At 39.0% G+C, this 27,197-nt stretch overlaps 1 protein-coding gene across 4 annotated transcripts in view; it reads right to left on the bottom strand.

Moving 5' to 3' along the window:
- syt2a (synaptotagmin IIa) overlaps window positions 1-27,197 on the bottom strand; it is a 99,917-nt gene that overhangs the window by 44,198 nt on the left and 28,522 nt on the right. For 2 of the 4 annotated variants that reach the window (XM_084097956.1, XM_084097958.1), the window contains exon 1: window positions 8,676-8,866. The exons of the other annotated variants lie outside the window; for them this stretch is intronic. The gene's annotated coding sequence lies outside the window, so the exon portion shown is untranslated. Of the gene's footprint in view, window positions 1-8,675; window positions 8,867-27,197 lie in introns of those variants that run through there. 4 annotated transcript variants of the gene reach the window in all.

Genomic DNA, 27,197 nt, shown 5'->3' with positions numbered 1-27,197 from the left:
TTGGTCAAGTCAGTCAAGAACCTGCAGCACACTTTTTTTAGCGTCTCGTTTCATGAGCATCTCATTGCTACACCTCGCTGTCATGCTATGAATGATTGTCACCGTGAACTTTTTCTTGACACAAACTGTTGCCTGATGAATTAGTAGACATGACACCATAACACCAATTAGAAAATGAGAAATGAGTTAACACATTTGAGTTTAGTTGATACTAAGACGTCGCTTGTTGGCAAAAAAGACACACAATAGTGATAGAAAATCATCCTTAAAGGTCCTATGACATGAAAATTTTTAACATTAATATGAGTTCACCTAGCCTGCCTGTGGTCCCCCAGTGGCTAGACATTTTGATAGGTGTAAACCAAGCCCTGGGTATTTTTGAGAAAATGAAAGCTCAGACGGGCGAATCTAGAAATCTTCCCCTTATGTCGTCATAAGGGGAAAGGTCACCTCCCCTTTCCCTTCTTTGCCCGCAAAGAGAATTTGGCCCGCCCATGAGAAAATGAGCTGCGCGAGCGCGATATTGTTTTTTTCTCGAGAGACATCATGGCTTGCAAACGAGCGAAGCAAGGCAGTTGCTTAGTGTTTGGATGTACAAATGAACACAAAAGTATTTTTTTAGTTCCTTCATCCGAGCCTCTGAAGAACCAGTGGGTTATGTGAATTTTTGATGTGTAATTGTTCAAGTTCAGACAGATAATCTTTCTCTCAAAATCGTTCTATACTGTTTATGCATCAGTAAGTCAAGCCAGTGACTAAAATATCAACTTCACATCGTTTCTCTTGGTAGGATGAAAATAATCTTATTTAAACTGTGATTAAAATATATACAGAAAGCGATCAAAGAACAATCCCTTTCCAGTCGCCCAAGCTGTCAATCACACAGCGCGAGTTTATCTGGACACTTGGCAAAACTCGTTATGAAATCAATGACGCTGTTACACTGCACAACGAAGCTCTTACTGTACTTACCTCATGTTTGCATTGGTGAAATCATTAGTGAGAGTGCAGAAACTGCGTTGCAATGATAAGATCTTCATTCACGTGATCAACAGGCTGTCATCTGCTCAATGCTCATCACTGCAACCTTTTATGTGATAGGAATATATCTAAATACTTAAAAAACTTCTCACGATTCGTTAATCTCGATAGCTGTAATAGTAAAAACATATAATAGCTGTAATAGTAAAAGTATTCGAGAGAGTTCCACATGTAATGCTAGCTATTTCATATGCAAGCATGTCAGCCAATCACAGCAGTGGGTGTTTACACTGAAGTCTCACAGCAGACACGCCCCTTCAAACAGAGCGTTCAAATCAGAGGCTAAAATCAGGCTAGGAAAAATGCCTTTTATTTCTAAATTATTAAAATTTTTGATCTTAAAAACATACTAACATTATAAGGGCACCCCAGGAAACATTATAAAATAATAAAATAATCCATGTCATGGGACCTTTAAAACAGGATATTGTAACGGATAGTCCACTGAAGGCTAACAGAGTTGAACCCATGTGCAGTTTATTGATAAATTGATGTCATGAACAAAGCTAGACAAGAGACAATGGGAACACAAGAGCAACATACACAAGGGCTGCATCCGAAATCGCATACTTCCATACTAGGCGAAAAACAGTACATGACCAAAAAAAAAAAAGAATTATGTCAGAATTCATAGTATTCATAAAAGTGTAGGCAAAAAGTACTCGGATGACCTACTACTTCTGACGAGATCCTGAAGTGTACGATGAACACTTTACTATCCCATGAGGCCACAGGAGAGGATTTGTGAATGGCAGTGAAGCGATGCAACTGACGCTGGTAGATCACGTGATAATGACAACATGGCGAATGTAGTACATCCAGATTACACTACACACACTCATACTATATAGAACACACTTTTTTAGCGGTCGTGAAATAATTATTCAAAATAAGGACATACTCAAGAGAGTATGCGAGACTTAGGCTTACGATGCTTTTGGGAAACGCAGCCCAGAACAAAACACATGAAGCAAAGGAAGCACATGACAGGAAACATGAGAACTTCAAAATAAAAGACATGAAAACATGAACAAAAAATCTATAACAGACGTGACATATACATTTACTGAAGAGTGTTTAAATACAATAAAACTAATTTTCAGAGAATAAATCTTCATTTGTCTTACCCGTTGACATTTTTTTTATTGTTAAAAAAAAAGGATTAAACTATGTACATAGGTCTTAATATCTTGCACATTTTTATTTAAAAATAAATGTATCTTTTCATAAGGATGCTTAGATATTTTTTCCAAGAGAACAAGACAAAGATACTGATTACAAAACAGATTTTTTTCTTTTCAATATAGCTGTGACTGCAGACTATATTTCTGTACCTCAGCAGCACAGTCACAAATAGCAACGACAGCAAGCAAATACGACAGAAACAGAAAGCTGAACACAGACCAACTATCAGCCGAAACACAAAGTGACAAAGAATTAATGGAAACTATAACCATTCTGTATGCCATTACTGTCAAACGCAAGAAGAATGAGAATAATCTATACTGTAGTCCCAATAGTACACAAGGGCTTAATATCAAGATCCTACAGCTCACCACATAATGCCAGAGGATGCAGGAACAGGAAGTCCCGCTGTAAAAAACAAACCGTCTGAGACAGTGAACACGTACTAGACAGTCAGGACATCACACACTCGGACATGAGGACATGCACTGGCTGAAAACTCCTTGTTCTCCAGCAAGGCCAACTGCATGATTTCATCTTTACTTTTTGTTCTGTTACTGCTGATCAGTGTTTAGTAAGAGTTTTCATTATGACTGGATTACAAACTTTAATTTAATTAATTGGATGATATGCCAATTGTTTAATTGAATTAATCACAACTAGCCACATAAATTTGATGAGATAGTTGACTATGGTAATTTAATAACATTACATTATTGTGGCAGATGAAATCTTTGAATATACAAATAAAAGTGGCATTTAAAGTCTGTGGAAACCCCTTTGAGATTCTGGAAAAAATTTAACTTTCTTGGACAGTCCAAAGTGAAATTATGATGTCAAGACTTGTGAAGAATCTATATGACATCGGCTCCTATCTCACACGTAGATGCGTTCCGGAATTGTTACAAGGGTCTGATACCAGGATCAAATTCCTAGCTTGCATTCACACAGAAGGTTCTCTGTAATTTTAAGGAATTAAGGGGCCATTCACACATAGGTAAATGTTCTTGTAATCCATCTTTTGGCCATTCAAAATTACAGTATCTATGCATTCTGCCAAATGTATTTTTCATGCGTAACTATCAATTTAAGTTAAAAAAAACTGACATAAAATACTGAAAAAATGAAAACATGCATCATACAACATATTCAACATTCAATCACAACTGAAATTGCTAAACACATTAGTGTTTTTTCTAATCGCTTAACTCTGGTAGGTTAAGGGATGTTCCTACCATTTATCTTCAAACGCACGCCCATATTAAAAACAGATCTTGTCCTTAGGCATTTCATTACTGATGGTTGAACATTTCCGCCTGAACGGCATCTGATTGAGCTCAGTGAGATGAAAATGAGTGTTCCCCGCACATCCCAGCGGCTCCAGACCGCTCTGCTTGCCATTTAATGAGTTTTTTTGTGGCCCTTGGGTCGAAGCTGGACACACAAACAAATGCGAGGGTGGAAACTATTCAAAGACTATAAAACGACTGCTCACATCACATATACTAAATCAGCTCTCATATTTGTAGATTACAACTGAAATGTCACACATACTAATTTCAAATCAGTGTATGACTTATACTCAAACTAATTTGTAACAACAAATTACAAATTACTGAAAATTACTGTTGTACAACAAACATTTTCACAAACCACCCCCCTAATATAGCTCTGGGTGGACTCCTTTTAACAAGTTTCATGGGCTTGTTTTAGCCTCAGTGCTTTATCCTCAAGATAAAGCTGATGTTCCTCATTAATTACGAATTTAATGTTTCAGTTTATTGTCACCGCTATGGCTCTTCAATTAAGCAGCTGTTTTTACGGAGGGCAATACGGCTTCACTGCACCGTGACGAACAAGCGCACAACCACACCCTCTTTTCAGAGATACACATTAGCCAAATACGCTAGTTTCACACTGGCTTCCTCTACTCATGGATGGATATCCCTGATGCAGATATGGCCACATCTGAGGTACAACTTCTGGGTAGGAGCTAAGGCTCTACCTAAGCTGATGCAGAATTAGTATGGTTAGTGCTGGTTTGGTGGTAGACTACTTAGAGTATGGTGTTACCAATGGAAAGTACATGGAACTGTGTTCTAGATATAAATTTGATATTGATATGAGGGTAGGTAGGCAGGCATAGATTCAGAGGCATAAGGTACTGTAAGTAGTACGTACAACAATGCAACAATAATAAAACAATGCATTGACATTTACTTTTTACTTAAGTACTTTTAAAAACGAGTACTTCTGTACTTTTACTTAAGTAAAAATCTGTCTTTACAACTTTTACTTGTAATATTTGACCAGTAGTATCTGTACTTTCACTCAAGTAAGGAAGTTGTGTACTTTGTCCACCTCTGAATTAGAGTATGGTGTTACCAATGGAACAGGAAATTCTATTCCCAGGAAATGTGTGTTCATAAAAATGCTTTGGATAGCGGGTTTGCCAAATGTTTAAAAGTAAATTCTGACTTAGATTATTAACATGACTTGACTTCAAATTACTTTTCTTCAAATGAGATTGCAAAGTGTAACTGAAGAATCTTTCAGCAGTTTTTGTCCATACAATTAAAGTCTAATGGGGTACAACACTGTTAAGCTCATTGGTTCTTGCGTGTCACGTGACTTGTCATGATGTCATAAAGTGATCGCATTACCGCAGAATACTTTGATTAAACCACTGGACTACTTTTATGTCTTCTTTATGTCCAACTTCTAGCTTTAAACTTTTGGACCCCATTGACTATGTATGGACAAAACAGCAAGATACTATAAAATCTCTCATTTGTGTCCGACAGAGAACAGAAAGTCATACAGGTTTTGAATGACATGAAGCTGAGTAGACAATGTCAGCATTTATACTTTTGGATGAACAAACCAGGTCGGGACACCTGCATGCAAAACACTATTTTATGGCTCCTGAACACTTGTAATATTTATGCAGCTTCAGAACCATGTAAGGGTAAGAAGCAGCTTTGACATTCTGCTAAAAATCTTTTTTTTTGATCTACAAACAAAAGAATCACAGGGTTTGAGCGAATGAGGGCAAGTATGATAACTTTGTAAGAACACTAATTTCTTGATTGAGTCTGAGACAGAACACTGTCAATAAGGACACGGCCGTGATGGTTCCCAAACTAATGAGCTATATCCCGAAAGGAGGCATTTCTCCTCATAAAGAAGTAGAGAGGGGTATTCCACAGTGATTTTGCCCTTTTTTTCTGTCTGAATTGACCTCTCTAACACAATCCCACAGGGCAACTTATAAATAATGTTCTCCTGCCATTAAAAGCTACGATCCATTGTAGTACTGACCATCACTTGTGTCTTATCGAGTGTAATTCATCATAACGCAAAACTGTTATGCGAGACCAGATGGGAACAAGTGTCCATGATGATAAATGACACTAGCTTTTATGATTTCTCTCATATTTATTATTGGTCAGCTGCATACTGGGAATATACTGTTTTCATTTTTTAAATGATGATACTAGTTATTTTTAATACATTAGTTACCAATCCGCTGACAGACACCATAAAATATAGATGAAGGGAAAAGTTTACTTGACATTCTATCTTTATCATCATAGAAAAATCATTGGATAAACATTCCTCATGTTCAACTCCAAAAATGTACCTATATACACAATTCACTGCAGTTTCCAGCTGAAATCAGTGTTGTACTGACAGTAAAACACCAGCAAAATTGTATTTCTTTTCACACAAATTATGATTACAGGGGCAGATTATGGATTAATTAGAGTTCCTTGCACAATACTATGTTATGACTATAGTGCATTAACATTTTATAGCTATTCATTGGACATTTAATTTCTGAACTTCCGAGATACTGTAAGTAAAACAGACTTCAGAGACAATGGATAAAAATGAGAAAAGGACCTTATAATTATCTCCCTTGTGTCTCCTCTGGCAGTTTCAGATCTCAACGATATTCAGAACTCTGAAATATCAGTGTAAACTTAAAGGGATGGTTCAGAGTAAAATCAACCTAGGGTCCTTTGCACCATGACCTCAAACCCCCCCCCCCCCCCCCCCCCCCCCCCCCTTTTATTAAAGTTAGAGCTTATTTAGAGATATCAGCCGGATGGCTTAGTACAGGCTCTAATGGATCCAAGGATGTATCTCGTAAATTACCCCACTAATAATGCCCAGAAGGGTACCAAACTTATACAGTAGTACAAATAGGTTCTGTACTCATAAAACGAGGCATTGGAAAGTTTGTAAGTACATCAGGAGTTTATTTAAATGACACTTGCCTGACGGCTCATGCTACTGCTAACCTGGACGTCGACGTCACTTCCGTGATTTGGGAAAAGCACGTAAAAGTCCTGGCAGAAAGCGATGCATAAGGATGTAGTGTAACGACGAATTATTATTTTTTTCTGAAGCGTTGACAACATAGTGTTAACTAATAATTGTTGCAAACTGGTACTACCAACAAAATATTAGTGCATTTCTGGAACTGGGCGTCATTACACTACATCCTTATGCTTTTCCCAAATCACGGAAGTGACCTCGACGTCCGGGTTGGCAGTAGCATGAGCCGTCAGGCAAGTGTTATTTAAATAAACTCCTGATGTACTTACAAACTTTCCAATGCCTCGTTTTATGAGTACAAAACCTATTATTAGTGGGGTAATTTACGAGATACATCCTTGGATCCATTTGCGCCTGCACTAAGCCATTCGGCTGATATCGCTAAATAAGCTCTAACTTTAATAATGTTCGACCAAGGGGGAAAAGGGGGGGGGGGGGTGTTTGGCTCGAGGTCATGGTGCAAAGGACCCTAGGTTGATTTTACTCCGAACCATCCCTTTAAATAGAAAGACCAAATTATCCGAGCTGATGTATCTACATTAAATGTATAGCTCTAACTGAACACCAATGTTTATCTCATTTGATTCTACTGTATTGTTTCTAAGGAATTTTGTGATGTTCTCACGTTCCTCTGTAGCATCAGTAATAACTGAACATGCAGATTTCTTATATGATGGCTAATCCTTCAAACACATATGAACATACACACTTAACACAAGCACCCTAAAAAGAAGCAAAAACAACCCAACCGCTTCGATGCCTGCAACCAGAGTGATCAGACAAGCTACAACGCACAAATACACTCAACACATCCCTTATATATCTAAGCTCAATGCCACACTGTACTGTACTCGAGCTCAAGGTCTGAAGCCTTGATGACACAGCATTTGTCCTTGAGAATGTCCCTTCCTTGTGATCCCCAGTCCTCTGCAGGAGAATCCCAAGAGAGAGAGAAAAAATGCTTTCCAGAGAGAGAGAGAGAGAGAGAGAGAGAGAGAGAGAGAGAGAGAGAAAGAGCTGCCGAGCATCTAAGGAAGTTCACTTTTCATTCCACTGAGTCAAACTGACACTTCTAGCATCCAATATAACCACCAACTCAAGCGTTAAGCAGAAACACAATAGCAATCATTGTGACAGGAAATGTAAAACCAGTTCAATCTGAGAATATTTGAGAAAGGAAAAAAAATGCTGAATTATCCACTATGGAAATATATTAAGAGAATTTTTATGTTTGAGAATAATGGTGATCATCAAGTTTTTTCTGAAGTGTTTTTGCAGAACCCAAGATTGAAAAGTGCATTTAAACGAAAGCAAGCAGCATGTATTCTGTTTCCAGCCTCTCTCTGCTGCACCGCAGAGCTCTTTTAATGCACACCATTGTCTGTGGTCTCTCCCTGTGATCCGCTCTTATGGCAGCTGTACCAACGAGGCGCAGCATATTGTCTTGCCGCTGTTCGGTGGTGGAGAGGAGGGTGTCGTTCCCATTGCCCCTCCGGGGAAACACGGCAGCTGTCAGTGGGACTGACCTTTGGAAACTCTCCAGGAAAGAGACCAGCTCCCATTGACGGACGGAGTAAACACCCACCAGCCGACAGCTCTCGGCTGACTTTGCCCTTGCGCACTGTTCCGGGACCAGCTTTCCGTGAGGGGTCTGTGACTCCAGCCTTTGTGAGGTGTGACAGAAAGCTGACCCGAGATCAGTGTGCAATACAAGTTCAACTAAACTAACCGATAAAAGCTGATAGAGACGCGCCGACTGGGACAAACACTCCAAGCTCGGGACCATTGCAGCCCTTCCAAACAAACATCTTTAAGCATCACTAGGGATCACTTTAGAGATCACTTTTCTTCAGACTCAACCTATTAAAGATGCTTTAGAAGAGTTACCCAAGACTAACATATGTATGAATCACACTGCAGTACTCTAGTATTCAGCGAGGCCACTCTCGAACGGGCTTCCCTCTCCGTTGCACGATTAAGTCATAACCATCTAGTGCCCTGGGCAATCTTTCCAGAATCCAGCACAGCACAGCCCACCTTCCCGTATCCGGATTATCCCATTTTGCAGCACCTCTGAGAATAAAACACATTGATAAACCACACACCTGACTGCAGTGATCTCCTCGGTCCTAATCCTCAATGAGCGTCTGGGCCATACACCAGCGAGGCACTTAAGGGTTAACGTATCAGCGGCGCGTGGATGTCTCCTGCTCGTGCTCTTCCATCAGCCCGAGAAACTGCAGTCATTCCCCCTCTCCACTCGTTACTGCAGCACTACACACACACACACTCCAGTGAACACACACATACACCCCTCCCCTCCTTCTGTGCGCTTTCTCTGCCACTTTCTCTCTCCCACAGAGAAATCCCCCCCCCCCCCCCCTCTCAAATACACACACCCTTTCCCTCTCTCTCTCCGTTTTCCTTCCCCCACCCTCCCCATTCCATCCTCTTCCTAAGCTGCCTGATTGGAGATGCTGCTCACACAGCTCTGCATACATCCCGCTTCTTTTTTCTCATGTCTCCGTCTCTTGCGCTGTGGGGTAATCAGCTCGGGTCAATATGAAACACTGCCATGCCGTCCTCATCAGACTCTCTGACCTCAAAACACCCTGTTGTTTTTCACCGAAATGTAGTCTGTGAGACTGTAAAATACAATACTGAACGGCTCTCTGGACAGAGGAGGGAAAATGGAGCGATTGAATGAATTTATAAAGAGGGGTGCTGCAGAGGTTTTGCTGTTCACAATATGTTGCAGCAGAGAGAATGAAAGACAGAGGAAAGCCATAAAGATAGGGCGTGAGAATTGCCGTGGACTTATATGTAAGGGATAATGTACAGTCAGCTGTCATTATTGCTAAATAAACTCACTGTACATTATTCCACTTATTACATGACAACTTGCCTAGTAAATAAATGTATGGAGATGCAGAGTGACATGAGAGACATGACACTAGCACACAAGACTGGGACAATGTTCAGCTTTATACAGGTTAGTGTTATTACAAAAACATATCCGAGTAGAGAATGCCATGATTGACCAATCAGAACCAAGAATTTCAGGGAGCTGTGTATTAAAAATAACAAAATAATCAGTGTGTCAGTACTACTGAACCATAGCTATTTTTTAATTATTTGTATTTAATAATAATAATAAAATATTCTCTGATCATTTTATCTGTTTACTTGCATGTAATTTCACCATTAACTAATATTAGAGAACCATGAACATGATAATGTAAAAAAAAAAAATTTTTTTTGCCAAGCAGATCTATACAGGTGGAGCTGGGGAAGGAGGAGGGTTTCTGAAAGCACACTGCTCTGCTAAGGCAAATGCTGACCAAGTATTTGAAGGTTGAGCAGCGAGCTGATTGGATACTGATACAGCCGGAACCAATCAGCTGTGCCCTATAGAAAATGATGTGATTGCAAGCAGATTAAGTTAAGGACTATCAACCTGCGCCATCTACAGTTTCATGACAGAGCTTTGTATAGTTTATGTAAGGGATAATGCACATCCAGCCGGCTGTTGTTGATGTACATTATCCCACTTATTACACGGCTACTTGCCACATAAGTAAATAATTAGACACAAAATATTGATCTGAGTCTAAATATTTTATTAGCTCTTTAAACGCAAAGCTTCCATGGAGAGAGCAGTTGCTAGCGCGGTAAGTTCAAACTAGACGGACATTTAAGGGATACGTTATACAGTCATACCACTTATTACACAGAATTTAGTCACATAAATAATTATGGAGATAAGATATATTGATTTCAGATTAAACTGTTTTAAAATCGTACCTGTTTGTTATCCTATAATACAATAGTCACAAAATGGCAGCAGCTGCGCTTGTATGAAACAAGAGAGAGCGAGTCCATGATACTGGATGGTATAATTAAATAACTGTACACAAAATATTGATTCGACTGAGTTTTAACATTTTATTAGCTCACCAAAACAAAACTTCAAAACAATTAAAATGGGAAAACTTGATTAACATATAGCATAGTCTGCTGTAAAAACCTAGGTGGCTTATGATGCATTCTGATTGTTTGTCATTTGGTCAAATATTAAGTGTAGCAGCTGTACTAGCAGATGGTAGAGATGTGGTTGAGCTGGTAGAAAATTTGATCAAGCTGATTAGAATCATCTAGAACCACCAAGCTACTGTGTTTCATAACCACATGTCTACCTTAAGCTGGTATATGACCAGTTTTTTCAAGCTGAGCCCATGATGAATATAGTCTTCCAGGTAAACCAGGTCCACACTTAATGATTAACACATAATCCAGCTTGGACCAGCTCCAACCTAACCACCATGTTCCAAAACACAGCAACCATCTTAAACTGAATGTTTGCTTGATTTTTACTAGTCATTTTCTTAAACAAATGTTTAAATTATGCAACATATTCTCCAAAGTCACAAAAATATCTGAAAACAAAAAATGCGCTCTATCCATTTTGGACTAGAATTGAAACTAGGCAAAGTGACCACTTGGATTAGTCACACACAGGAACAATTATCAGTCAATACCAAAGATCAACATATAAAGACCAAATATTGACTGTAAAAACACTAAATAATGAGTTTCAACTCTGTGACCTTACAGTCACATCTAAAATGTCACAAAAGCCATTTCACCATTTGAAGAGCTCTGAAAATTCTTCATCATACAGACATTCAACCTATAATTTAACATATTCATCATACCATTTTGCTGCATCAAACAGTTTCGTCAACCTCAATTTTTTTTTCCCGCAGCTAATGAAAGCACTGAAGTGCTCAAAACCCCCTCATTATTTGTGACTGAAAATAAAACGATAGCCGTGAGGTAAATGTAATGAGACAAAGACGTACAGTAGACAATTCCAGGGTTTAACTAGCGTTCCCCAACATTCATCGCTGATGTAAGTGTTAATGCACACCAGAGTAAATCAGCACGGGAGGCGTATTCATGGTTTGCCTGTAGTCTGTGTTGGTCCACTGTGATTTCAGTCTCGGCCACCCTGGAGATCGACAGCTGGAGACTCGCAAGGCCTTTATTACGTGTCACAAAAAATTACCCATCTCCCTTAAGTGTGTCTGCCTCCTTCAGAGCTGATGAAAATGAAATCAATAACGCCTCAATCACTCTAAGCAGGAGAGAAAGGTATGGCCTTTTCCAGTCCTCCACCTAGTTCACAGTGAGAGCCGGATCGTTTGATCCTTACACACTGTCAATATTTGCCACAAACACAAGCACAAGATTATTTACATTTACGGGGAGACTTGGATTCTTTTAGAAGCAGAATCTTGGAATGGTTTCAAATATTCACAGTTCTCTTTCATGAAGCAAATACACTTACAAGTGCTCAAAAGTGTCAAAACATGGCCTGTGGTAACTGCTACACTCAAGTGTCTCAACATTGACAGACTACATCAGAAAATACAGATGTACGCTACCATTTCTTGAGCACTACATTTCTTGAGCATAAAGACATTCGAACGGTGCAAAACAGCCTTTGTAGAAGCTACAGTATAGTGACCAGCCACCAGATGTAAGTGATCGAAGTAAGATGCTTTCAGGGACTAGCCCTTCAGTGACCACAGAGTATTGACTGATTCTGGATCTATTACACACACTGGTGACCTCAGCTTGGACCCCAAGTGAATTTTGTCCTGAAGCGTAGCCGAGACCGGATGGAGCTCGTCATTCAACTCGTTCTGTCTCCTCACAAGGACAATAGACCGGCCTCTGCAGAGGCAGTGTGAAAACCTGTTATCTTTAACACTATTCCTCATTGATCATGATCTAGATCTGGGTTTCCGAAACGGGGGTTTGTGCGTTGATGAAAAGCTAACAATTAAATAGAGTGTCAAAATAAAATAAATAAATGTGGCTGCATGATTAATCGAAATAAAATGTGATATAGCTTGGTGCAGTTATCAAATCAGATGCATTTCTGTGAATAGAAATTTACAGCATTTCACCAGTATTCTGCCAAAATAAAAGCTCAAGGATTTTACAATGTTTGTATCAAAATAAGTCTATATATACACTGCTGTTTGGATTTAAATAGGCAAATACTTAGGAGTGAGTCTATGACTGGATCATTATTGCTGTGATTATTATGTTTCTCGCATGTTAAATGTTTAGCAACAGTTCTTCTAACCCTAACTGATGGAGTGTGTAGCTTTTCATTTCTTAAACAACCATGTAGAAAGACACATCATGGCAATATTCCAGGATGACAATGTCAAGATTCATCAGGCTCAAATTGTGAAAGAATGATTGAGAGGGAGTATGAAGAATCATTTTCACACATGAATTGGCACCTCTGAGTCCAGACCATAAACTCACTAAAAGTCTTTGGAATGTGCCGAAGGAGACTTTACAGAGTGCTGGAGTCTTGCATTGTCAAGATCTTGACCTAAAATTGATGCACTTCTTGAAGCAAATAAATGTTGTGATGTTACTTCCATCAAGAGGTGCATCCATTTTTGGCTACTTAAATCCAAACAGCAACTTAGGAGACAGGACAGTAGGAGGACAGACAGTAAATCATGAGAGAGAACAGAGGGGAATTGGACCTGGAGCCGGGACTCGAACTCAGATCACCCAAAGTGCAACCGCACCATACGTCAGAGCACTTGCCCACATGGCTATGGCTCAGACAAAATATTAATTTAAAATCTCAGGGGTTCTAAAAGAAAATATTTTACATCTAAGTGGTTCGGCTGACAAAACAGTTTGGGACTCCCTGATTTAGATCAAAGCCAAAATGAGCGAACAAACATCTTGCGACAGCTGAATTTTCAACCTCAACCTCTCTGCTTCCTGAGAGCTTGCGCTAAATGATTCACAATGAATCCTCACCATATTTAATCAGATACAGACATTTGAATAGTTAAAATTTAAATGAAGCAACATTTCCAAAAAGGAGAATTTTCTGCTCTAGACGTTTTTGTTCATACCAGGAGGCAATTAAATACATTTCATGAGAGTAGTTACAGATCTGTAATCTAATAAATTTTAATAGCAGCAGTGCATTTGCAGTTAAAAGCGGCCATAGCCAGAGGCCTATGTGACTCATAACCTACTAAAACTACTGTGGAGAATAAAAATTATTACATAAGTTTATGTCAGTAGTAAGAATCTAAAACCCACCGGTAGTAATCTAAAAACAATACTCCCTCATTTTGCTTTGTAAAACGCTTTCGTAAGTGTTTCCCCATGCAGTCCCATGTGTGAGTGTCTGGCCGCTTCAGTAGGGTGTAGTGTTTCAGCTCTGGAGCTGGTGTGAGTGTGGAGGGAATACCTCCAGATAGAGCATCCTGCAAACAGCTTGCAGTGGGAGGGGCGGCTCTGGCACGGGCAGGGCGTTCTTGGCCGCTATAAACCAGGTCCTCTCACTGGGCTTGATTTGTTTATCATAAACAGACTGAAATATTATGCTAACTAACATTTTAAAGGTGACAAGTGTCATTTACTGTAAAAAACAAACAAAAACACTGTAGTGCTATTTGAGCATCCCAACACAGCAACACTGACTCAACCAACATCTAAAGATATGATAATACTTGATAATTTTATTCAGCAAAGATGCATCATATTGATCAAAAGTGGCAATAAAGCCATTTATGATGATACAGAAATGCTGTTTTTTGAACTTTCTACACTTTACATTTTAAGGTGTCATTGTTACAGTGTAATTACATATTTAAGTACTGAGTAATATTAAGCAACTACATGTACTTACTATAGGGTTAGGGTTAGGATTAAGATTTGGTTGAGGGTTAGTTGCATGTAATTATGCATAATTTACTGTTATTACTATGGTAGGTACATGTAACATAACAAGGACACTGTAAAATAAAGTGTTACCAAAAAATCCTATTGAAAAAACTATTGTCAATATTGATAATAATAGTTTTACTTTACTTTCAATAATTGTCTTTTACATGGTAAAGATATCTTCGATCAGTTAGAAACTAGCTATCATGCAGCAACTGCTGTAAACTGGATTAAGATCAACCATACAGAAGGCCATATTTATTTTAAAAAGCCATATTTTGACATATGCCATATGATTGTCACACTGTGGTTCCCTAATGCACAGACTGAAGACTCCAATTATAGATACAAACTCAAACTTTAATAATAGTACTCTGGAACAAGCTGACAGGCAGGGAAAACACAAATAAACGCAACAGAGATCGGACAAAGACCGAAAGAAAGGGTGAATCTTAAATAGCAAACAGAAACAAGATAATTAATCATACACAGCTGGGACAAATGAACTCATAATGATAGTAACCATAGAAACGAAGGAGCGGCGGGAAAAGAACAAAGAAAAACAGGAACCAATCAAAACACAAAGCGAAAGTCCAAACATGCACTGACACATGACAATGATAATCTGTACATATGTTTATTCTTACAAAACCTGTCTCTATACTTTTTAAATATATATATATATTTTGCATTTAATTCTTAATTCTATTACTTTTTCTTGTTGTTGTATTTGTATGTGGAAGCTTCTGGAAGCTTCAGTACCAAGAAAAATTCATTGTGTGTGCAAGCACTTGGCAATAAAGTTCTTTCTGATTCTGATTCTGATATTCCCAGCCTACCTTTCACGTTTCCATTTACTTGAAAATACAGCAAAGTGCATCAGAAGTCTCTTGAACTTAGAAACATGAGCTGGTATCCACAGGACCTTGTGGAAACTGACGTCAATAATCCAATGGCTGAGCACAAGCCTCTGAGTGTGGAGTAATCAATAGCTTTTATGACGGGGACTGAAACAGCTCTCTTATAGATAAAGGGCCTATAATAATTGAGCACTGCACATTTACGTCATTTGAAACACACTAGGCACAATGACATCACACCTCAGAGATCTATAGTAGATAGGCTATGGCATTTATAACATCATAATTCATACTTCTTTCTCAGTGACCTCACAGGCTGTGTTTACACCTATATCAGTTAAAAATCAATAGTCTTGCAAGTCAATGCAAATGTGATTGTTTAGTTTTTCTCGTCTTGATTGACCATTTTAACTACACACACACACACACACACACACACACACACACACACACACACACACACACACACACACACACGCACATTATTAGTCTTTCATCAGCCCCTCTCATGGAGTTTTAAGGCAAGGCAACTATCAATCAAGGAAATGACTCATCAATTGTTGGGAGTGGGGTTTCCAAAGAACAAGTTTCGTAACACATAAAAGATATCCCATAAATCACAGTCCTCCCCTGCCGCTCTTGAATTATCACACTCCAGCACACCCATCATGGCGCTTGAACAAATCTCCTTCATAAAACTGCATTGTTTTATCATTGTTGTATTGAGTATGGTCCACTTAAATGGGTGCAAGAACCCTGGACATAAAGTGTCGAGCAGAACGTAATTCTCAACCTTTTTCATTTGAAGGACCACTGCTGTCCATCACAATTTTCAAAGGCCCCTCTATATTTGCCAAAATATCTTGGGTATTTCTGCTGTAACTCGGACAAAGCCGCTTGTTTTCAAACTTTGACTTCAAACAGAAACTTAGAATATTGATATATTAAAGTAATTAATTATTTTGTGATTCACGTTTCAAGAAATATACGCTCATCAATAAAAAAGCTATTAAAATCTCTGTTATTCTTTTTAGATTTTAAATTAAAACAAAGTTTTTTAATGATTTAAATATATGATTAAAATATATTAAATATATTATTCATATTTATTTGAACAATTAATAATTGCTTTATTTAAATATTTTTAAGTCACCTATACAGCCCCCTTGAAAGTTCATTGAGGCCCACTACAGGGAATAGCCAAAGCTATCTCACGACCAATTCATACTAGTGAGTAAAAGGTGGCTAATTCGTACAAATTCATACGATCTACGAATAACCTACCCCTGACCCCGCCCCTAAACCTACCCATCACTGGGGGTTAGACAAATCGTACGAATTCGTATGACCTCACTCACGGGTAGGATGGGTAGGTTTAGGGGTGGGGTCAGGGGTTGGTCATTCATTCGAATTCATACGAGTGAGGTTGTATGAATTCGTAGAATTAGCCACCTCGTAAAATTCGTTTTTTTCTTTAATAAACAACATCTATGAAATGGAAGATTCAATAGCTCCAAATATTCAAGCTAAACTTAGGGAAAAAAGCTGAAATATCAGAACAATATTCTGTATGTATTATACAAGGTTGGGCAGAGTGTTATATTGTAAAACATTCTCAGCTGTCACTTTATGAAAAGGTTGGCAAGAAAGAACAATGCTAAATGCAATAATAAAATGCAATTAAGCATATATTTTTGCACAGTTTGTAAAGCAAAATATAAATATACTTATCAATTTTGAAAAAGGAGAAGAAAACGCTTCTATCTTTTGTTCTAGACGCCAAATGATGTTTGTCCAATTGAACTATAACGATTTTGGCACAAACTCGCAAGGTTATTATAGTTTTGCATTTTTAAATTAGTTATATATTTGAATATTATTTTCATTATATTAGTTTCATTAATGGTTTTGTTAGTTTTATTTTGTGAACACATTTATATTTAGTTTTTATATATTTAGTTTCAGTTTTAGTTTTAGTGTTTAAAGTTAACAGAACACTTCCAGGTAAAGACATTTAATTTCAGCAAAGTTTAATGTTTGCAGTTTACATTTTACTTTTGTGCAAACCTCTTAATAATAAAAATAATTGTTTGAGATTGAACATAGAACCAAACAAATGCAACTTAATAGTATATAATTTTTTTTTAATTCATATTAAAGATGAAATCTTTGTATAATAAAAAAAAAAAAAAAAATAGATGCATATGATTATTATGATTATTCTTTTATAGTTATTTCTATTATTAATCTTTTCAAATATTATTATCATTGTATTGATCAATTTATGCTTTATGTCTATTGTATATTATATATATATATATATATATATATATATATATATATATATATATATATATATATATATATATATATATATATACAGTGAGGAAAATAAGTATTTGAACACCCTGCTATTTTGCAAGTTCTCCCACTTGGAAATCATGGAGGGGTCTGAAATTGTCATCGTAGGTGCATGTCCACTGTGAGAGACATAATCATAATCACAATGTATGATTTTTTAACTATTTATTTGTATGATACAGCAGCAAATAAGTATTTGAACACCTGTCTATCAGCTAGAATTCTGACCCTCAAATGCCTGTTAGTCTGCCTTTAAAATGTCCACCTCCACTCCATTTATTATCCTAAATTAGATGCACCTGTTTGAGGTCGTTAGCTGCATAAAGACACCTGTCCACCCCATACAATCAGTAAGAATCCAACTACTAACATGGCCAAGACCAAAGAGCTGTCCAAAGACACTAGAGACAAAATTGTACACCTCCACAAGGCTGGAAAGGGCTACGGGGAAATTGCCAAGCAGCTTGGTGAAAAAAGGTCCACTGTTGGAGCAATCATTAGAAAATGGAAGAAGCTAAACATGACTGTCAATCTCCCTCGGACTGGGGCTCCATGCAAGATCTCACCTCGTGGGGTCTCAATGATCCTAAGAAAGGTGAGAAATCAGCCCAGAACTACACGGGAGGAGCTGGTCAATGACCTGAAAAGAGCTGGGACCACCGTTTCCAAGGTTACTGTTGGTAATACACTAAGACGTCATGGTTTGAAATCATGCATGGCACGGAAGGTTCCCCTGCTTAAACCAGCACATGTCAAGGCCCGTCTTAAGTTTGCCAATGACCATTTGGATGATCCAGAGGAGTCATGGGAGAAAGTCATGTGGTCAGATGAGACCAAAATAGAACTTTTTGGTCATAATTCCACTAAACGTGTTTGGAGGAAGAAGAATGATGAGTACCATCCCAAGAACACCATCCCTACTGTGAAGCATGGGGGTGGTAGCATCATGCTTTGGGGGTGTTTTTCTGCACATGGGACAGGGCGACTGCACTGTATTAAGGAGAGGATGACTGGGGCCATGTATTGCGAGATTTTGGGGAACAACCTCCTTCCCTCAGTTAGAGCATTGAAGATGAGTCGAGGCTGGGTCTTCCAACATGACAATGACCCGAAACACACAGCCAGGATAACCAAGGAGTGGCTCTGTAAGAAGCATATCAAGGTTTTGGCGTGGCCTAGCCAGTCTCCAGACCTAAACCCAATAGAGAATCTTTGGAGGGAGCTCAAACTCCGTGTTTCTCAGCGACAGCCCAGAAACCTGACTGATCTAGAGAAGATCTGTGTGGAGGAGTGGGCCAAAATCCCTCCTGCAGTGTGTGCAAACCTGGTGAAAAACTACAGGAAACGTTTGACCTCTGTAATTGCAAACAAAGGCTACTGTACCAAATATTAACATTGATTTTCTCAGGTGTTCAAATACTTATTTGCAGCTGTATCATACAAATAAATAGTTAAAAATCATACATTGTGATTTCTGTTTTTTTTTTTTTTTTAGATTATGTCTCTCACAGTGGACATGCACCTGTTCAGACCCCTCCATGATTTCTAAGTGGGAGAACTTGCAAAATAGCAGGGTGTTCAAATACTTATTTTCCTCACTGTATATATATATATACTTATATTCATGTGTTCTATTCAGACCAGAAATTTAGTTTACTTCTACTCTGAAAATGTATGTCCATTTGTGGGATAGACATGCTATTTGTTTTTTTCTGCTCAGTGTGGTATCCGGTCTCATATGTGTGGTATCTTGTTTATTATTAAGTTTCACATGAGATTGTTATCTTACCTGGAATTAAGGTAGGCTACAGCTGTATTTGCATAAGGTGATTGAAATACTTATTTGGCCATTTCGGCTTCTTTAAGGCTGGTTCACACAGAAAGCGAAAGTGCAAGGTCTCAAGATGCGTCTTTTAAAAGTTGAACTTATTTTAACTTGAGTGCCGCGTTTTAGAATGCTGTGTCATGCACAAGACGCTGCACAAGACGCGAGCGCAACAGTCATACATGTCCGCGTGTTTACATTGAAAAATAAAGTAGCACAGTCCAGTGGAAAAACTTGATTTTCCAACGCTATCTCACGACAAACACGCACGAATTCGTACGAGTGAGTATTAGGTGGCAAATTCGTATGATTTGTCTAAACCCCAGTGATGGGTAGGTTTAAGGGCGGGGTCAGGGGTAGCTCATTCGTACGAATTCATACGAACAGGGCAACTCATAAAATATGTTCGATTTAGCAAAAATCTTACGAATTCGTACGAGTGAGGTCGTAAGAATTCGTACGATTTAGCCACCTCGTAAAATACGTACAAATTGCCGTGAGATTGGGTTGGATTTTCAGTACAGGATGAGAGCTTATTAATTATTTATTTATTATTTATTTTGGCTAATTATTATTTTATTTTAGTTAGTTTTTCAGTAACTGTTGTTTCATTTTGTTTTATGTTGAAATTTCTATTTTATTTCAGTTTACGAAAATGTTTTTTTGACCAATAGTTTTAGTCTTAGTTTCAGTTTTTGTTTACGAAAATAACCTTGCTTGGTAGAAGTTTAATTTTGATGACATTTTTGTGTAGTTTTGTACACTAAAACTATTTTGGAACTGCATGTGCTGGGTCTCCAATGAAGCAAAACCTATATATAAAAGAAGAATTTAGTTTAGTAACAGCCACATTGCTGTATGAGTAATAGAAACATAGCAGCATCTCTAAGAGAAAAGGAAAAGGCATTTAGGGGTTGCTGAACTGCAGCTGCTCTGCACAATGTCTCTGGGATAGTCCCAATCCCCATAATAACCATGACTACTATCTCCAGATGTGGGAAAAGTCAGAGATAAACTGGTTTAATCTCTCTCTCCGCAAGATTTCCTTCTCTCTGCCTCTTTCTCTACACACACACACACATTTTCTTCGCCTCTTAACAGCATTTTTCAGACTCCTGCTATTTCTTGAAATTAGCACTAATGTGAGAGCACATTAAAAGATTTGTTCGCCCATGACTAGCTCATCCCCTGAGAAACTAGACGAATCTTTCATTTGACTACTTCATTTCTACTTTTGATTCGTTTCTAAACAATTGTGGCCTGCCACAAACATGAAAAATGGCATTATTTTGACACAGCTAAATCCATAACCGAATTACACCTACGCTGTCTTGTTAGCTCTTCCTGTACGGTACACAGACAGGCAGGAGGTACCAGGAAGCATCATTTGGCATTGGCCTTCTACAAGAAATTCGAAAGAAGACTATTGCAAATAAAAACACATAGACCTAAACAGAAACACTCCAGGGCAGAAGCTTGCAACCCTTTGATAATATTACGGTTGTTAGCCATCCCAAACCATGAAGAAACAAACCTAATGTGGCAGATCTGAGACAATCACTTTAAGGAGAATTGCCTCTTCTCTTGAAGGAGGTAATTGGATCTTTCTCCTACTTGTTTGTTTCCCAAGAGGACAAAATGGCAAAAAGGAAGACAAAGCATCCCTCAATGGTTGTGAATCTCTGGTTAATTGTTTTATTCGTGTCCAGACTGAAAGCACTAAGCGCTTCTGTCCACTCTGATGATTCAATTCCAGGAATGAGGACACATAAAAGACGAGAGAATAGAGGACAAAATTACATGCTGCTTCCTTCGTGGCATAAAGTGCAAAATCGCCTTTAACAGCCACAGTCAAAACACGTTTAAAAGGAACAAAGCAAAACTGAGGCTTAAAAAAAAAAAAAAAAAAAAAACCCTGCTAACTAGGTAAGAAACTTTAAAAGTAAAAATGTGCTTTTTTACATGAGTATTTGTTTGGCTAAAGATACAAAATTTGAAAATGTCTACAGTAGGGGTGTCCAATCCTGCTCCTGGAGTGCCAGTTTCCTGCAGAGTTTAGTGCCAATCTGCCCCAACACACCTGTCTGTAAGTTTCTAATAATCCTGATGACCTGAATTCGCTGGTTCAGGTGTGTTAGGATTGGAGCAAAACTCTGCAGAATAATGACCCTCAAGGAGCAGGACTGGACACCCCTGTTTGAGCAAGTCATGTGACTGGTGACACACAAAATACCAGCCAAAAGTCCTCTAAGTTGTTTACACAACACTGGCTACGTTTACATGCAACCAAATAATTCATTAGTAATCGGATTGATGGCTCAATCGGACTGAAAATCCTTCATGTAAATCGATCCGATTGAGCTCGATCCGAATGAAATTTCGATCCGATTGAAAGGGGTGGTTTATTCCTTTTCTAATCTAACCGAGAGGAGATGTAAACACTTGATTGGATTGAAAACCGAAACTGAAAGGACTGCGCATGTGCAATGGCGTAGAAATAGCGTAATGACGTATGACGCGCAGAACGAGCTGTTCTTCCTGATGAATAAAGTGTCTTATAAATGAGTGTCCCGTCATCCTAAAATTCTCATTTCACTCAGCGTCTGTGAAGTGGAGCAGGACAACGTCCCACCAGTCCTTGTTTCGGATTCTCATCCACAGACGCGGGCGCGGGGAGGGGCGTTTTTACTGCATGATAAGTAGCACGGCACAACGGTTCATATGCTCATTTGCTGCCAAATTATGAACAGAAATGGATAAATATTAAGTCTGCTGCTTAAAACATAAATAAAAAAACAATGTAAGAGAATAGTTATTATGCACAAACAGCGGAAACTCTGTAGATTCGTGCAGTGTGCGCATGTCAAAAAAAAGAAAATTCAGAAAAAATTATATAAACCCGATCACATGTTTAGCGTTCATGTAAACATTACATTCAGATTCATCAATCGGAATTAATTCAGTTGTGCAAACTTAAGTTGTGCATGTAAATGTAGGCAAGGATGTACTAAAAACTGAAAAGTTTTTCCTTTGTGTTTTCCGTGTACAGACGTCAACATTGTCAAAACGACCCCCGTTCACACTGATCAGTGAAAAAAAAACTCTGTGTTATCCATTCCAGGCCAGTAGATGGCAATGTCACTTTGCAAAGAAACACTACGTGCCTATAGACTGAACACGTAATACGCATGCGCATGACGTCAACGTTTTCACAAATTCACGTTTTTTGGGGTGCACTTTGAATCCTGTTTTCAAAAGCTTGAGTTTTCAGGCCCCCAAAACGACGTTGTCGTGTAAACGAATGGCCAAAACGCATAAAAAGTTTTACATTTTTAGTTGAAAACGGTGTTGTGTAAACTGCACCTTAATCAGTGGTTTTCAATCCTGGTCGAATTCGTAAATGACAATGGATGGCAAGAATTGACCGTTTTGACCGATAGCGAAACGAGAGAGAGATGATGGTGTTGGTGCTGCTAGGTGGAATTATACAATTGAGGAAAGGTTTGTGCAGCTATGGCAACAATACTCCTGACTTTATGATGTTTCCACGAGGGACTACCACGACAGGGTGGAAAAAGATAAATGCTGGCGAATGATAGCGGAGGTGCTTCAGCCACCCGGTCAGTACAAAGTTTGTTCACGCTCTTGTTTCCAGAATTCAGTCGCTATTTCTGCCTTTTCTATGACATCATGCACATCGTTAAATATAGCAAGCAATGATTGGTTGGAAAGCAATTCCTGGACATGTTCCGGGAACAACATTTCTCTCCAAAAATGTTGTCCTAACCATATCCCTACCCCTAAACCTAAACCTATCCATACCTTATCCTTAAAATCAGAGGGAAATGATAGGTGAATAACACTGATGTAGAAGCACCTAACCCTGGCTGTGAAACTAAACTTGACATAAACTGTAAACCTCAAATCTGATTGGTTGATTGGAATGTTTTTCAAGGATCAACAAAGATGTTGATCCAGGAACATGTTGTACTTGGTGAAATCATGTTCACCATGTAGTCTAACATATGTCTTGTCCACAATAAGATTTTAGGAGTCAAAATCGCAGAATCTGACACAGTGACTATCGCGATTCATAACCGTCAAAAATATTGTGTCGTCTGAACCCAGCATTAAAGAACTACTCGAAGATAGAAAATGCTAATAAAACCAACAGAAGACGAAAAAAGTGGAATCAACTACAATGGATGTGCGAGGAAATCGGTCATGCATTTGAACATCACATATTAAAGGAGAACTCCGGTCAATGTTAACATTGAGCTCATTTTTTTGTAAATTTGGAGTGCTGTCAGTACAGAGAACAACGACAAAAATCGGTGTTGCCTACACCGTGTTATCCTCTTTTTAAAATTTGCACCCTGTTGACTTAAATGGGGCAAGTTTTAAACCTGCTTTTAGCCTCTTAACATCCTGGATGTGTCATTACAAGTGCACAGCCATGTGAGTGATTCCTTCAGAGTGAACACGGGTGAATCTGACTGCAGTAGATGTGAAAGATATGAATAAAAGTGATGTTAATTCAGCCAACGCACATACCTGTATTTACTTCCTGTTTTCGGTCGAAGTCCACAGTAGTCGATTGTCGAGTTCACGCGCGTGCTTAGTTACCTATGATCACACGCATGAACTCGACAATCAACTACTGTGGACTTCGACCGAAAAAACTTGCCCCATTTAAGTCAACAGGGTGCAAATTTTAAAAAGAGGATAACACGGTGTAGGCAACACCGATTTTTGTCGTTGTTCTCTGTACTGACAGCACTCCAAATTTACAAAAAAATGAGCTCAAAGTTGAAATTGACCGGAGTTCTCCTTTAAGAAAACTGTAAAGATAACAACTCAGTGGTGCCCTCTACAGGTCACAAAGCAGTCATCAAGCGCACCAGTACAGCCTCATGATACAATGGAGGTGAAACAGATGGTTGAAAAATGAAGCATTCCCTCAAAGTATGTCCATGCAACCAAGAACATGGCTCTGAATCACCACTGAATTATTCTTCTCCAATTTCCTATAAGCCAGGTCTCAGTTCAGCCTCTACCAGTGCACATGGACCACAAGAACCCCACGCAAATCCATACTTCTGCAAGAGCTTTCCACACATTGTACAGAAAAGCGCCATGGAAGGAGATTGGGAGTTAGGCTTTCATTTACTCCCGAGCAGTGCCAACACCAAAGCAGCCCTCTGGAGAGGGACACACAATCACAGCAAGCAGGTGTGACCAGCTCAACGTAATATCTCAGCTGTGTAACGATAGAGGAACTGAAGTACAAAAGGTGCAAAAATACTCAAATACAGCTGGAAATGCCACAGGGCTTCTCATAGACTGACTTTGAGGATTCCAGCTATCAGAAAAAGCAGCACTCTTTGAAAATGCCATGCTATTCAACGTACACGTGCTATTAAGATTATTAGGCCTACACTGTAATAATAAAAAAAAGAAGATTTGTCGAAGTTGTAAATAAAGCAGAGATTATTGCAGTATGTTTTACAAGGATTCTACTTAACTAAAAACTGTTTCCTAAACCATTGTCCCCATGTATTTCACAACAAATACTGGTAAATACAGCAACATTTAGACTCTTTTACTTTTACTTTGCATTTGGTTGCAAAGGTCCGAACACAAAGTCTGCTAAATAAAGACAAGTCCTGATCTTCTTCATTGAGTAAATGCGGCACAAGATGGCAGAGTTTTGTGTGCCGTGGCAGATTGCTGACAGTTGGGTGTCTGTCATAGGCAGCATAGAGGTTATGTAATGAGTTTGGCTTTTGTCTCTAAACTGCTGATACTGCATGTGGAGCTGTGCTTGGTTAAAAAGAGCTGCCTTTTTACATTCGATACCTTCAATGAAGTGCAGAATGCCTGAGAACAGTTGGCAGATACAGCAAACAACTAGGACTCATTCCCTTTCTGCTGGCCTATTTTTATTTTCTCACGAATCACAGTATCATGCAGTCTTCTATAAAAAAAATAATAAAAAAAAAAAACAAAAAAAAAACAAGAATATCCAGTAAATTTTACATTTTAAAACTAATTTACAAACCGGTGAATCTAACAGCCCTTTTCTGCTGAATTACTTAGGCCACACTGGTTCTAAAAAAGTTTTTTTTTTTTTTTTTTTTTAACACTGATAACACTTTTTAACACTTTTACCACCATAATAACACAATAACACTGAGAACAGGGAGCAAGACACTGCATTGATGACGCTATTGGGGAACACCCTCCACGTGAACCGGTGTCTGAAAAACTATCCAATCATGGCAATCGAAATTGACCGGCGACAGCCTATGATGTCACTACTAGTGCGACCCGGAAGCATAAAAGGGGCGCCTAGAGAACATGTCATTTCGTCTGAAGGGACTGTTCAGTAGGCATCCCAAGGCATGGCTAACGACACAGTGTCTCATTCCCTGTTCTCAGGGAACAGAGGTTACAGTCGTTCCCTTTTGAAAGTGAAAGCACTGCGTCGATGGGGAACAAAGTACAATCCCACCATGCTGAGGGGAGTGTGTGCCAATTATGACTCGTGACAAGACGTCAGAACTGGCAGTTTCAACCTGAAATTCCAAGAAAACACTCCTCCTTCAGGTCACATACAGGCTGTCAGTGACATTATTCCCTATGGTCACTGCCCAAGCTATAAGCCTCAAAGAGGCCTCCAAACAAGGAAAAGCCTACCAAGGTCGCTCAAGGGCTTAAAACCAACAGCTTCCATGGAAGGGGTTCCTTTAAGGGAAGATCGCCAGGGAGTCCGAAAGCAGTCCCGTCCAGTCACTTTCTGAGGGGGACAAAAAGTCAATCCCATACGCCACCAGGGAAGCTGACCTGATCAAGTCTACTGATTTAGTCTTGCCAAAAACAACAACAAGTCTCTCACAAAAACCCAATATGGAAAAACTGCAATTAATGTCAGTAATCACTCACAAATCGAATCATAGAGACGGGCACCCTGGGGAGTAGAACTCAGCATAGCGCTTTATAACCTTTGCAAATGAGGGGAGTAAGTCTACTCGATCCTGAATCTACACAGTGCTTCAAGGCCCTGTGGAGGCTCGGCACTCTAAAGGGACCCTAATAAGGGGGGTACCTCCAGCTCTAGGGCTGATCTAACAGGGAGGCTAAGGGTAGCAAAGTACTCTAATTAATGACCCTAACAAGGGGAGCATTATCAGCATAACCCTGACGGATGTATCAGGGTCGAGGCCTATTATCTTGTAAATTTACAAGACAAATTTTATATTCTCTACTAAACCCAAGGAATGGAGGCCTCAGTAAGTGGCCAATGGCATTCAACCTTATGACTTGAATTCTATATTCAAGGGGCTCAGATGAAAAATCCTTTTTAACTTAAGGCCTTGCTGCCAGCTACTACACTCGATGCTGTAAAGGGCGGAGGCCTGAGCACACTGCTTCTTACTCTCCAGAGAGAAGGACCTGATAACGCCCATAGATATCTGCATGGGAGGTTTATCGAAGGTAGCCTGCTGCCAATGCTGCTATCTACCCTGTTACACCACTAGCATTTACACCTAATGCAAAAGGCGGGCCTTGGCCAGACGACTCTTGTAGTAAGAGGAGGCTAGTACTAGGAAAACTAGATTTACAGAAAAAAATTCCTGATGGTCTAAGGAACCTACACTCAGATACTGAGAGGCTCGAATGCTTAGCAGACCGCCACCAAAAATCCTAGATACTAAGCCTAAGACCTAAGATACTAAGACCTACAGAGCTCAACCTGCTGCCCATAGAGCGATGGCCTAAATGACATTTTTTCACAAAAT

Source organism: Abramis brama, assembly GCF_963993115.1.
Source record: "Abramis brama genome assembly, chromosome: 22".
Classification (NCBI taxonomy): domain Eukaryota; kingdom Metazoa; phylum Chordata; class Actinopteri; order Cypriniformes; family Leuciscidae; genus Abramis; species Abramis brama.
The sequence above is the reverse complement of the archived record's forward strand: the minus strand, read 5'-3'. Positions and strand labels throughout refer to the sequence as shown.